General features: G+C 35.8%; 1 protein-coding gene and 1 non-coding gene across 5 annotated transcripts in view; both read left to right on the forward strand.

Moving 5' to 3' along the window:
• The window catches only part of Sns (sticks and stones), a 277648-nt gene that overhangs the window by 140900 nt on the left and 123654 nt on the right, over window positions 1-13094 (forward strand). The gene's annotated exons all lie outside the window — the stretch shown is intronic.
• On the forward strand, window positions 2898-3017 carry LOC140664330 (5S ribosomal RNA). Its single transcript, XR_012046429.1, has one exon. It is a non-coding gene; the product is annotated as a 5S ribosomal RNA (ribosomal RNA).

Here is a 13094-nt window from a genome sequence, read left to right on the forward strand (position 1 = left end):
AAAAGAAGAAAAAAAAGAGAGAATTAATACAACGTCGAATCGAGAAATATCGCGGGATAAGTGAATAGAAAGATATTTAAAATGAATTTAAGATATTAAGTTCTTTTAATTTCATTCTTTTAATAAAGCATCGGATAATTAATGCGAAAGATAATTTTCCAGAGGTGATTTAAGACGACTATGTGTTTTAAATCAAGATTAATGTTACACACAAAATGTTTTTTTTTCTTTTTTTTTTTTCAAAATAGCGTCATTCAACTTTGATTCAAAATCGATAGATAACTATGAACACGATTGCAGCGTTACATAACAATAGTATCTTTTTGTAGGACGTATATTTCTCATAAAGTGTAAAAGACATGTATATACGTACATTACATATTTAATTTATGTGAAGGAAATATAAATTAATATGGTATATATAATAATAATAATATAATAATATCTAAAATTATATTAAAATTATACATATATTAATAATATATAACATAGTATATAATACACACACACACACACACACACACACATATATATATATATGTATATATATTAATAAAATTATACAGAAATAGACTTAATTATTGTTTTTTTATAAAGTGTTTGCAAAACTAAGGAAAATTTTAACCAAGTTTAAATCAAAGAAATTTTATTATCTTATAAATATTAATTTTGTTTAATAGAAAGAAAGAGAGAGAGAGAGAGAGAGTAGTAAAGAGAGATACGAAAATTAGTGGCGCAATTTTTCCAATCTCTATCGACGCGTCGATTCCGTAATTTCTTACTGGTATACTCCATCGAGGTATGTAAAAATCCCGTTGCATCGCCGCGTATTGTATAAGACGATGCTGAAATATGGAAATACGGCCGACAATAAGGACCGTCGCGCGTCGATTGAAAATTCAGCGTTCTCGCTCTTCGAATTTTCCGGCGCGGATCGATTCGTAGACTCCCGGCACAACGCCGAGATAAAGGCGAGGTAAAGGAGACGTAAAGCGAAAATATTCTCGCATATTGATCACGCGCGCTTTACGTGTCAAGCGGAATATCGAGCGCGATTTTGCATACCGATGAATACATCGACTGGAATAAGTATACCGTAATGTGTAGCTACAGTCTACTCGTTAGCGTATATAATGTCGACCGTGTATAGAGACAACTGTGCCGTATAAATCAATGTGTGGGATGTATTTTTAGAGCGTCCTCTTTAACCATAAATCATCCCACGCGTATTTTTTTCTGTTAATATCAACAGTAAGCACTCATTTACATAATGATAATATCGCTCGTAAAAAGTCGAATAATCAGAAGTTGTCAACGTCTCGAGGTTTATACATAAATTACTCTCGCTGTTTAATAATTAATAATATAATTAATAATAACGTTTTCATTCGGCAAAAGACTTATTTCATTATTTTTTCCTCGTTTTATAATTATTATATAACTCGCGCTTTCACTTATCGAGTTATCGTGTTGTTAACACGTGATGTTAGTTTGTCAGGCAATCGGTACCGTCGTCACGTGCCGGATACTCCGATTCCTTATTACGGGACTGGATATAAGGTCCGGCTGACTTATCGGGCGTGGCACTACTTGCGATCTTGTTCCAAGCGTTTGACGTCAATGGCCGGCGGATACATTTTTAAGGAACGTCGGCTGTCCGATCTAGACAGCTCGGCAATGGTCTGATAATACATTCATGTCGAATCTATCGTATCGTGTTACGGTATCGGCGATTCGAGCCGCACGAAATATTAAAATCGTGTTTTCTCTCCGTCTTTCCTTTTATTATTATTGAACTCGAAAATGTAGCGTGTTTTATTGGATATACAATACATTTACAAGGTAAAATGTACCGCGAAAATATATATTTGTTATATATTTATTAGAAAAATAAAATTACACTTACGTTAAAGAGAGAATTCAAGGATAAAAAATATACAAAACTCTACGATATAATCGAGAGAGATAGAGAGAAAAAGATTTCTCTAGATATAAAATATATCTAGTTATAAACTTTACTATATTTTACTAATTTAAACCCAAAACTTGAGCCGATATTGTTGATCAATAGTTTCAGCCAGTATTAGCATCAGCAGTTGGCCTTAAGCGATCGATCATCGAGGTACTTCATATTTCGCGAAATTTCCAAAGTGCAACTATGACAGTCGCGCGCCATAAGCTTATCGTCATCAAGAATTACGTTGTCAATTTTCTAGGCGAGCTATGAAACACGTTTTAACGTCTGTATCGTGAAAGGAGTAGCATCGTATACAGAAAGTTCTTTATTCACGAGTTCACTATTTGCGTTTTCGGTATTCAAGGAGTAAAAATGTATACCCACTCTTTCTATTTGCGACCAAAAAATTTTATTCGCGATCAAAATTTCATTATATTTTAATTCTATTAAATATTATATCTATTAATAAATAAATAATAAATAAATAAATTCGGTCGCTTTTTGAATCGTCAATTGCCTTAAAGGACAAAAATCTGATTTTTAAAAGAAAGATAGAAGAAACAAGTCAATAATTGAACTTGAGTTCAAAAGTCTACAAAATACCGTAAAACAAGAAAAAAATTATCAAATTTTGTAAATCAATTTCTGAGCAACCGTTCAATAATATTGAAGTAATTTGTTCCAATTTTCATAATTTTAATAACGTATAGAAATTTTTATGCAATAATATTAAATATTAGTTACGTTTGAATAATTTGAAATAAAATCAACTTTTTTAATATTACTTTTTTTTTAATTTTCTTGGAGCGCATTCCTTACATTTCCATATATTTTACCATCCTATTCGCGGTGTAATATATTTCTGTAGCAAATACGAAGGTTTAACTGTAATTATTGTAATTCTCAAATTACATCTGCAGCAACTAAAATTTTTAATATCGCTAACGACCATATCACGTTGTAAAGCACCAGTTCTCGTTCGATCACTGAAGTTAAGCAACGTTGAGCATGGTCAGTACTTAGATGGGTGACCACTTGGGAACACCATGTACCGTTGGCGCTGATTTTTTTTTTTTCAAATAAGCTTTGTACTTAGAGAAACTTAGTGTGTGTCACATGTATTTTTTTTCTTGCGTGAGTAGTGTCGCGGCAGGAACGAAATGGCCAGCCGAGACACGAGGAGAAAAAGCGGAAGAGAAACGAGGACATCGACGATGACGCGTCGTAAGCTGAGCATGAAATCATTTATCTCCGGGATAAGCGTCGACGAGAGCGACGACACTCTTTCTTCCTTCTTACATGGATTTAAAGTTTTTCTTTCTCTCTCTTCTTTCGATCTCGCTCGAGACCGAGCGCGCGCACGCGCGCACATTTCGCTCGGATGGCGGGACGTCTTTTCCCCGTAACTTATCCCAGTTATAGCGCTTCGCTCGGAAATTTCCGCGTCACTTTCGTGTCATCACCGAGCGAGATCGTTGAACGGACGGAAAAAACGACCGCGACGAGATCGGCGTTAATTTTAAATAATGACACGCTCGTCGATCCTGTCTCTCCTTTTTTTTTCTCTGTCTTCCTCTCTCTCTCTCTCTCTCTCTCTCTCTCTCTCTCTCTCGGAATATCGTGATATCTTGTCACCTGCGACGGAAAAATGTAAGATGATGCACTTTGCTTGTATATGCGCGTCGTCTCTTAGTCGATATCGATGATACACTTTCGAGACACGAGAGGAGAGTTTCTCGGCTGGACTCGTACTCGTGCTAAAAGAGTCTGCTCTCATGTCCATCCGCGTGGCGAGTTTTCCAGATAGAAAACTCTCTACGAAGAATATAAAATGTCGAAACGCGCGTATCCTTTACAGTGGTCCGGCATATTTTCGGTGCAGACGACCTTCTATCGTGAAAGGATTTTTCCACGAATAGGAAAGGTAGACGAAAAGAGAGTTTGCTATTGATAACGTTCGTATATGAAAAATATGCTAATGCACACGTAGATGAATATGACGAACTGAATTTTTGAGAGTAAATAATTTGTTCACTACGTAACTGCAATCTCTAAGAAAGTAATCTCGAAAAAGCGTTATGCTTTTCCTGGTACATGAAATTTTCTCTCTTTTTCAATTTTAATATGATTTATCTCTTTCTACCTACAGCTCAAAAATAATATAAAATAATTCTTCTTATCGGACTCTCTCACAAGAATATATATGTACAATATATAGAGCTAAAACTATACCCTTTGTCTTCTTATATTAAACTGTTCATTATATTTCAGATTCAGAGAATTTCCATTGCTGTTTTTAATTCATGCCGTATTAAAATTAAAAGAAGAAATTACGTCTATTTATCGTTAATCTCAAAAGAATGAAATTACTTTTAACACAGATAGACAATAGATTCTTTACAATGTTACTTATACACAAAGGAACACGCAAAAGGAACTCGCTGTCGAATTTTCTTTCGGATGTTTTTAAAGCACTTGGTAAAACGACAGAGTTTTCGAGAAAGGTGGAAGTCATTTCGTAGTCACCAAGTTTCTAATTTCCGACATGTGGAAGAACACATCCTGGCAATCAGGCAAAAAGAAAAGACGATAAAAATATTCTGAAAAATTTTATTCGCAACTACTATGCGAGAAATACAGAGGACGGAAATTTCACTTTAAAAGTCAATTCCGCCTTTCTTTTTACATATATATATATATATATATATATATATATATATATATATATAGAGAGAGAGAGAGAGAGAGAAAGAGAGAGATTTTGGAAATGCAATGTTGAAAAGAATGCTCACAAGGGAAAAGTTAAATTGTCCGCGAACGTATCAGACTTTATATAAGAGAGGACGTGAGATTACTTTTAAAAGCTACTCGCTATGCAAATAATTCGTTTCTTTTTTTTCTTTGAAACAAATAACCTTGCTGCCTTAATAATCTTTTTTTCGAAGAGAAAGCCATCCGTTAAATCGCCCCTGATTCGCAACGGGGGAGAATTTCTTTCTCGAAGGATACGTGTAAGACACGTATTATTCAAATTTCCGCGTCGAGAACACATAACATCGCCTTACAAAGCACCCGCCATATGCAGGCGGGGCGTTTTTATTCGATTTGAAACGTTGAATATCAAAGGCTTTGCAAAGTATACGAGTACACGTGTAAAGCAACACGCACATAAGTGCGAATAATAATTTGGGAAAAACACTGCAGAGATATTGCGCAGAACATGTTCCAGGAATGTTTTTTCACCGGTCGTAAAATACCAGCATCGCATTTACTGTTGGGTAAAATAGTATTTAATTTTGTCGTCTGATATCGATTTTTAAAAAGAAATAAGAAATGAAAAGTCTCCGTTTTTAATTTACCTCGAGCAAATTTTTATTTTTTTCGGTCTAATTTTATAAAGTTAATACACGATAGTTTATTATTTAAAAACCTTGTTTTCTCTTTTTTAATTCTCTTCCTTATTTCATCTTTTTCTAAACATTTTCCGATCTGTTGAAATTAGTTATATATCCTATACTTACATCACCGGTAAAGTATTTCACAGGGGATACGCGCGAATAAGAGCGTCTTTCTAGAAACTAGATGATATTTCTAGAATATAACTGCAAATTTTTTTTTTTCCCCGAGATTCGAGAGACGAGAGAATGAGAAAAGGAAAATCAGGACACGGATCGTAAAAAGCTCTCGACATTACGGTGTTTCTCATTTGATGGAGATGAAAACAATGGGAGCGACGGCCCCGCGCGGCACGTTATTAGTACGTTGCCTCCCTTCGCTATTTATATGATAATACATTCTTACGATACGGTTCTATTTCGCAAATGGCGCGAGAGTACCTTTTCCAGTCGCTCGGTCGGCGTGTGTTTTCAGTCGTTCAGGTATGTATGTACAATCAGAAGAAACGAAACGCAGATCGGCGGTAACTGTCGATAATGGCCGAAAATGGCCGGCATCCGCAAACCTAACACAATTACGCGACGTAATAACGTTTATCACGTACATGAGTGGTTGCGCGTTGTATCGCGAAACGTATCGAGATAATGTAAATGCAAAAAAATTGCCTAAGAATTCAGACACATTTTTAGATCTGAATGTCTGCAAGTAATTTCAGACAATCTGTCTTAATCGGTGTTATTTTTCTGAAACTTTAGAAGAACGTCTGAGAATTCAGACACTCTTTTGAAAATTTTATCCAAAAACTCGGACAGTGTGTTTGCAAGAAAACTCCAGACATTTTGTCTGCAATTATTTTTTTTTTATAATGGAATTGATATAACGTAAATTCGGAATCGTGCGCGAGATTGATTGCGAAATCAATATATTTGGATCTCTGATAATTTTATTAATCGAAATTCTCCTCTTCTGTAATCGTCGAGCCGATTAAATTCGAAATAAATGCTGAAATTTGTAGAATCCGTTGGATATTTCCGCAAGTCTCGATCCGATACATCAAGAGCTGATGTTATAATCGAATCTCTAATCGCCGCGCTGGTATAATATCATAATTTGTTAGGCTAAGCTAGGATGAATCAGGTCACAATGTAGATATGATTGACTTTAACGGCTTAACTCTCCATAGTCGATTATAGACCGTCTAAACGCAATTACACACATACATAAATACGATCTAATAATCATTTAAAATATATTATCGCAGAATTAATATATTTTGAATCTTTCTAATCTTTAGATTTTTTACAGTCTACATAAAGAAGATATACAAGCAGATTTATTTCAGTTCGGCGAATGTGAATATGATTATATTTGATATGTTATTTTATATATTTATATGTATTTTTCGATTAAAAAAGTATTTTAAATAAATTTTCTAGGAATATTTTGATATTCTCATGATCTTTTTTTGATCTGACTCGTTCCGATTTAACTTCTGAATTATCGGATTTCTAAAGATGAAAAAAAAAATATATATATATATATATATATCGGAGCTCTCGCAAAAACACGAAAAAAAACATTGACATATGTAATGTATTTTTCTCATGACGTTTCATGTATAATTCTGAGCCGCACGTATCCGTGCGGAAATTGAAATCCATCAAACTCACTGAATACTTTACCTATTTCGCTTTGGTGCCCGAACGTTTCGCGTATGAGCAAGTCAATCTTTCGTATTTTAACATACTTTCAATATTAATATACGTTATATCTTCAATATTATCCATGCACTAATTGAGAGAACTTTTATATTAATTAAATTAAAATCTATCCTTAATAAAAATGTGTATTAGTTTCAAAAATATAGAGAATTAAAATGGGTCTTTTCACGAATTGCGTAAGATTTGAAGAATATAATAAAAATGCAAAAAATCTCTTCCGTTATATTTTACATTCCGTGATTTATACAGGGGTATAAAAAAGGATTTAAGGAGAAACTACAGGGATCATCTATGTCAAAAGTTAATACATTTAATATATTTTGAGATTCATTAATTTGACATTGCGCAAAGCTTTTAGTCTCTTAAGATATAAAATTAATGTAAAATTAATTTTTGAGTTAAAGTAAAGATTTGCCCTGTAGAATATAATTTAATCTCAAAATATATTGAACTAACTTTTTTATAATGACTGTACACAAAAATTCAGGAAAATGAAAATTTTAATTTTACACGGCAAATCTTTACCTTACAAATTAATTATTAAATTTATATTTTAAAAAGCTAAAAAAATGCTTTGCGTATACCAAGTTTATGAATTTCAAATTGTATTAGATGTATTAACTTTTAATAGTTTATCCGTGTAATTTCTTAAATTTAATCTTATTTTTGTGCCCACAAGAACACAAACTGACGTGAAATTAATCTGAATTAAATTTCTTTTTAATTATATTTTAATTAAATTAAATTAAATTAAATCAAATTTAATTTTTAATTATAGGTATTTTAATAAGTCCTCTAACTAATGTTCGATGATTCTAATTAACTAATAATGGTCAGAAACACGTTATAGAAATATAAAAAAGGATTTATAGTTAATCTTATTTTTGTGTTTTCAAGAACACATATTGACGTGAAATTCATTGAGTTAAATTTTTTTTTAATCCTTTAACTTAACGTTCGACGGTCCTAATTAACCGGATAATAGTAAGAACCATGTTACATGCTCGCTCTCTCTATTTTGGCATCCATAACCTCGTCATATATCAACGCGCGTACACACGCGCACGCACATACACATACATAAACGCGCGCGCAAACACCCTTCAAATAATCCGCAATTCGGCCGAGGCTCACGTAACGCGAGAGCGTTAATTAGTCCCGGCGTGTTTTCGTCGACCGGATCTCGCCCTTGGATCTCCACCATCCGTCTCGTCCAGCACTACCAGTAGTCCCGTAGGGAATTCCGGTTCCTGGAGGAAACCACCGGATAGCATCCGCGCGTGCGGCTTCGAAATTCGCTACTACAACACGCCGCGCGAATATAAACGGAGGGGGTTGGGGTGGGACGCAGAGGGGGATTGTACGGGGGATTGATGCGGTTGGTGATGGCGAGACCTCTCCGCAGTATCCTCTCTCTATCTCTCTCTCTCTCTCTCTCTCTCTCTCGCTCTCTCTCTTTACCGACAGCCTTCCAACCCCGCACGTCCATCCATGCCAGCAATTCATCAGCGACGCGAGCGCGGTGTTTGAGGCGCTATTACGTCCGCCCGAGCCCTCCAACCCTCTCGGTAACGGCAGTTTCGGTTGATCCTCTCCGTCTTGACGATACATCCACAAGGCACGCGTATCTGCTGTCGACACACACACACATACATACATAACTATTATGTCACGACTGTATCACGAGCTAACTTCCGTTTAGGGATGCGTCTGTGCATGCCGATGCGAAAACGTGACGGACTAATCAGGGCAGTTACGTGCCACCTTCGGTGCCTTTGTGCCCTTCTCCATGTCTTATTTTGCTCTTGGTTATTGTTTGAATAATTTGGCTTGATAAGGATTTCATTAAGAATGCAAAAGTCATTCGTAAGAGCCTCTATAATTATAAGATTCATAAACAGGAAATTAATAATGGATATGACCTACTTTCATTAATATGAACATAATTATATGCTAATTTTAATATTAATAATTTTTTTTCTTCAAATATAATTTACAGTTGTTTTGTGATTGTCTAAATGATACTAATATAACGATCGTTGGACTTTTTTTTTTTTTTAAAAGATTTTCAGTTAATCAGTAAAAATTGAAAGAAAATAATTAATTGATTAAATTAATTGCCTGTACATAACGTTGTAATATTAAACTTGGAATTTTTAGTAAGCTACTTGTATACTTGTTCGCGAAGAAACTTCGACAACGGAGAGTTAATGCAGGGCGGAATGCAATCCGGCGGACTCATTTTCTCATTCTCTCCACAACAGGACGACGAAACAGGCGGAGGATAATAAAATAGCCGGGAGAGGAAGAGAACTCTGGGTATTACGCACACGTTTCACAAAGCGCATCATATACAAGACACTGGAGTCAAAGGTCACGGCTCTTTTACCATTGTGTCGCCAGACCCTTTCCTCCTCCTCCTCCTCCTCCTCCTCCTCCTCTTTCTGTTTCGTTCTCTTTTTCTTGATGCCGAGCCACTTCAGTAGTCGAAGTATAGACGCGCGGAAACGACAAAAGAAACGGCACAAAGACAAGAAAAAGAGAGAGAGAGAGAGAGAGAGAGAGAGAGAGAGAGAGAGAGAAAGGGGCTTAGGGAGAGAAGGGGAGGGAAAAAGAGACAAACGATGAGAAGTAGTCGTTCTCGACAGAAGCCACGTCATTTCCTCTGAAACCTCATGGACGCGGTTTATCCTAACCGAGTGACTCACTCTTTCTCTCCGTCTCTCACTCTCTTCTTCTCTCTCGTATCTTTTCTCTCTCGTGAACCTGTCCTGCGACGGGTGGCCTGCGCACTTTACCTTGCTCCCGTCTTTCAACCTGCTCGCGTGCTGCGTCTCTCTATCCCTCGTCCCTTCTCCCTCCCTCTTCCCGTCCCCCCCCCCCGCCTTCTCTTCTCTTCTCATGTTCTCCCGGCGTACTACGTCGAATATGCGAATAAATCATGCACAAACGCTTTCGAGGTCTGGACACGCTTGCCGATAAATTATTCCGTTGGTGCGGCGGACCTTCCGTCTCTTTTTCTCGCCTAGTTTCTCTCTCTCTCTCTCTCTCTCTCTCTCTCTTTCTTTTGCTCTTTGTGTCTCTCTTTTTCTTTCTCTCCTCTCATTCTCCCGTCCGCCCGCAACGGCCAACCAGCGTGGTTCCGGCGTGAAATTTATATTGCAAATTTATTCATTCATTTATTGCGCGAGCGTTTGTTTACTCCTGTCCCGGCCGACCGGTCGAATAACGGCTATGAAACGAGACGAGGTACCGCGATCTGTCCGGCAGTTACGGTGACGTTTGATTCGATTGACCCCTTTATCGCAATTTCTAGCTGCCGAGGAAGGTATTAACATTTTTCTTTTATTTTCATTCACCATCCATTCTCGGCTGAATAATTTAAAGTTATTAGTTGTAATTTAATTATTATAGTTATCAACGTATCCTTATTAGTTATAATTATTAACATATACTTTAGTACGAATAAATATTAAAAAATGGTAAATAATGATGTAACATTTCTGGATCTTAGTTAGTGAAAAGTTACTTGTAAATGAGAACTTATTATTATTTAATCAAGAGAAAAAAATTATCTTGTAAGAAATTTTTTCGCAATAAATGTAATATTGTATTCGTGAGATTTAGATAGCAGCTTGTTAGTCTTTTGATTATAATGCAATCTTTGTTTTAAATTATTATAATATGAGTATAGTTGTGTGATTTTTTATTTGCATTTAATTATAAAATATCTACCAACATTATTAAAAATACATTCTTTTATTTCCATTATTTTCGAATAATAAAAGCATGGGAATCTTTAGAAAAATATTCATCTAATAAACTATTCTACTTAATATTTTCAACATCTATCTGCGTAATAAGATTATTACTATTTTAAAAGAATAAAATTATCATGTCATGCATTCATCAAGAATTCGATCAAGATAATTCTCGACATTTTCAGTTCTTCAGTCGCGATACTTGAATGAGGCGGAAGATCATCTTGTTATAACGATAGTTCACACAAAAATAATAATACGTCGTTCCGAAACTGCCTCTTGTTACATTATTCGAGAGCGATAATTGAAGATATCAAGAAATATGTTTCCAGTTGCTTGTCCTCATGCACATTTCATCTTTACGTTCTCTATTAATTTAGTGGCGTTTTTTCGCATGGTTCGCGATAAATTACGTCGATGCGAGCAAACATGACGCACCGCGTAATCGCAAAATGTATAATTTTATTTAAAAAAAAAAACGCTGTCTTTTTACATCCCGCGTACATGTACAAGCCGTGGAAGAAATTGCGTATCGTATATCGAATTTTCCGGGTGCGTATAATTGCTGACTAATTAATAAATCTCTGCCACTCTCGTGTGTATAAAGTCCACCGTAAATAAGTCTCCTTCCAGCGGATGAGAATTTACAAGTCATCGTGTTTACGAGCGACGAATGATGACGAGCGATTATCTTTAAGGGTTTAAAGAATAATTATAAAATTTTTCTTCTTATCAACAGAGGATAATGTGTCTCGCGCGTTTCCCATAATTTTGCTCATCCGCGAATTTTTCTTCTCATCAAACCGCGGCGAATTAATGTTTTTATCTGTCGATCATTTGTCGCTTCTTTTCATCGTTTTTCCTTTTATAATCAGTATAAAACAATATAGGTTTAACAAGAGAAACTTCTCGTTAAAAAGTATTTAATATTTTATTTAATATGTACATATAATTTGATATTTACACTGTAAAAAGTTGCTTAAGATTTCAGATTTAAATGAAAGTAATTTCTGTCTAATCATCAAAGTCATTTTATTTTTAATTTAGAAGAATATCTAAAAATTCAGACACTCTTCTGAAAATTCGGTCATCGTGTCTGCAAGAAAACTTCAAACACTTTGTCTGTAGTTATTTTTTACAGTGTAATTGTATATTGTGTGATCGAACGAATTTAAAATTATTGAAATCTAATTCAAAGCTCTTATTTAATTATAACGTACGTCATTGCCGATCGCAAAACCACTCGTTACCTTCGTCCGCCGAGTGAGACGCGACACAGTTTGACATGGCAAAGTTAGCGGAAACACGAATTCCTAATTATCGCCGGCAGCCCCAGCGAAAGAAACGAAGCACACCACGTCGTGTCCTGCATAGATATTCGCGGCACGATAAGAGGGCGAGCGACTTGTAAGGGCGGAATACACGGAGCAAGGTACAGGTGGGCCCGTGAGAGAGTCCCACACGGGGCACAGACCGGAACACGCGTTGTCTTCTCTTGTGGCGCGCCATCGCCACCTTTCCGAGTTGCCATCTTCCTCGTTGGCACGATTCCTCCATTCCCTCCTAGCGTTTCGTCTCTGACTACTTAAGGAGACCGGAAGTGGTCTCTTCAAAAGGAATCGCCAAATGAGTCCGTCGTCGTCGTCGTCGTCGCACCTGTTAAAGCCCACGGGCAGCGAGTCATGCCAGTCGGTTAAATCCCGGTGCGGCGTTGCGTGACGTTAAAATCAGTTTTAACACGGTAACGTTCGCGAGAATAAATGAGGTGAGTCATGACTTTTGGGAAGAATAAAATGCGCAAATTATGTTAATTGAGAAAAGATTCTTATACAATTATTCTCTTGTTGTTTTATATAAAAAAATTTATAAAAATATTGCAAATCTTATTTATCAAAATTATACTTTAATTCAACTGATATAATACACGCAGTAAGGAGAAAAGAAGATATGAGAACATTTTTTTATATTTCTTCTTTTCTTTTATATTAATCCTTCAACTAACATCAAACAACATACATATAGAGTTAAGGAATAAAAGCACTTATTTACGAATTTATTTTTTTCTCTGGCACTTAATCTTTTCCCGACTTTATTGTTTTCCGGAGAGTGATACGATACGAGTGCTAGACTTACGCGCGTTTAGACCGATGTATTCTCGGTAGTCGTAATTACATTCTGCGATCTCGAAGAGAGAAGAAAAGCATTGCGGTTTTGAGAAATTGCGAAAACGCGACTGGTTTGTGCACTCTGACCACACGT

Source organism: Anoplolepis gracilipes, chromosome 3 (assembly GCF_047496725.1).
Source record: "Anoplolepis gracilipes chromosome 3, ASM4749672v1, whole genome shotgun sequence".
NCBI classification, from domain to species: Eukaryota; Metazoa; Arthropoda; class Insecta; order Hymenoptera; family Formicidae; genus Anoplolepis; species Anoplolepis gracilipes.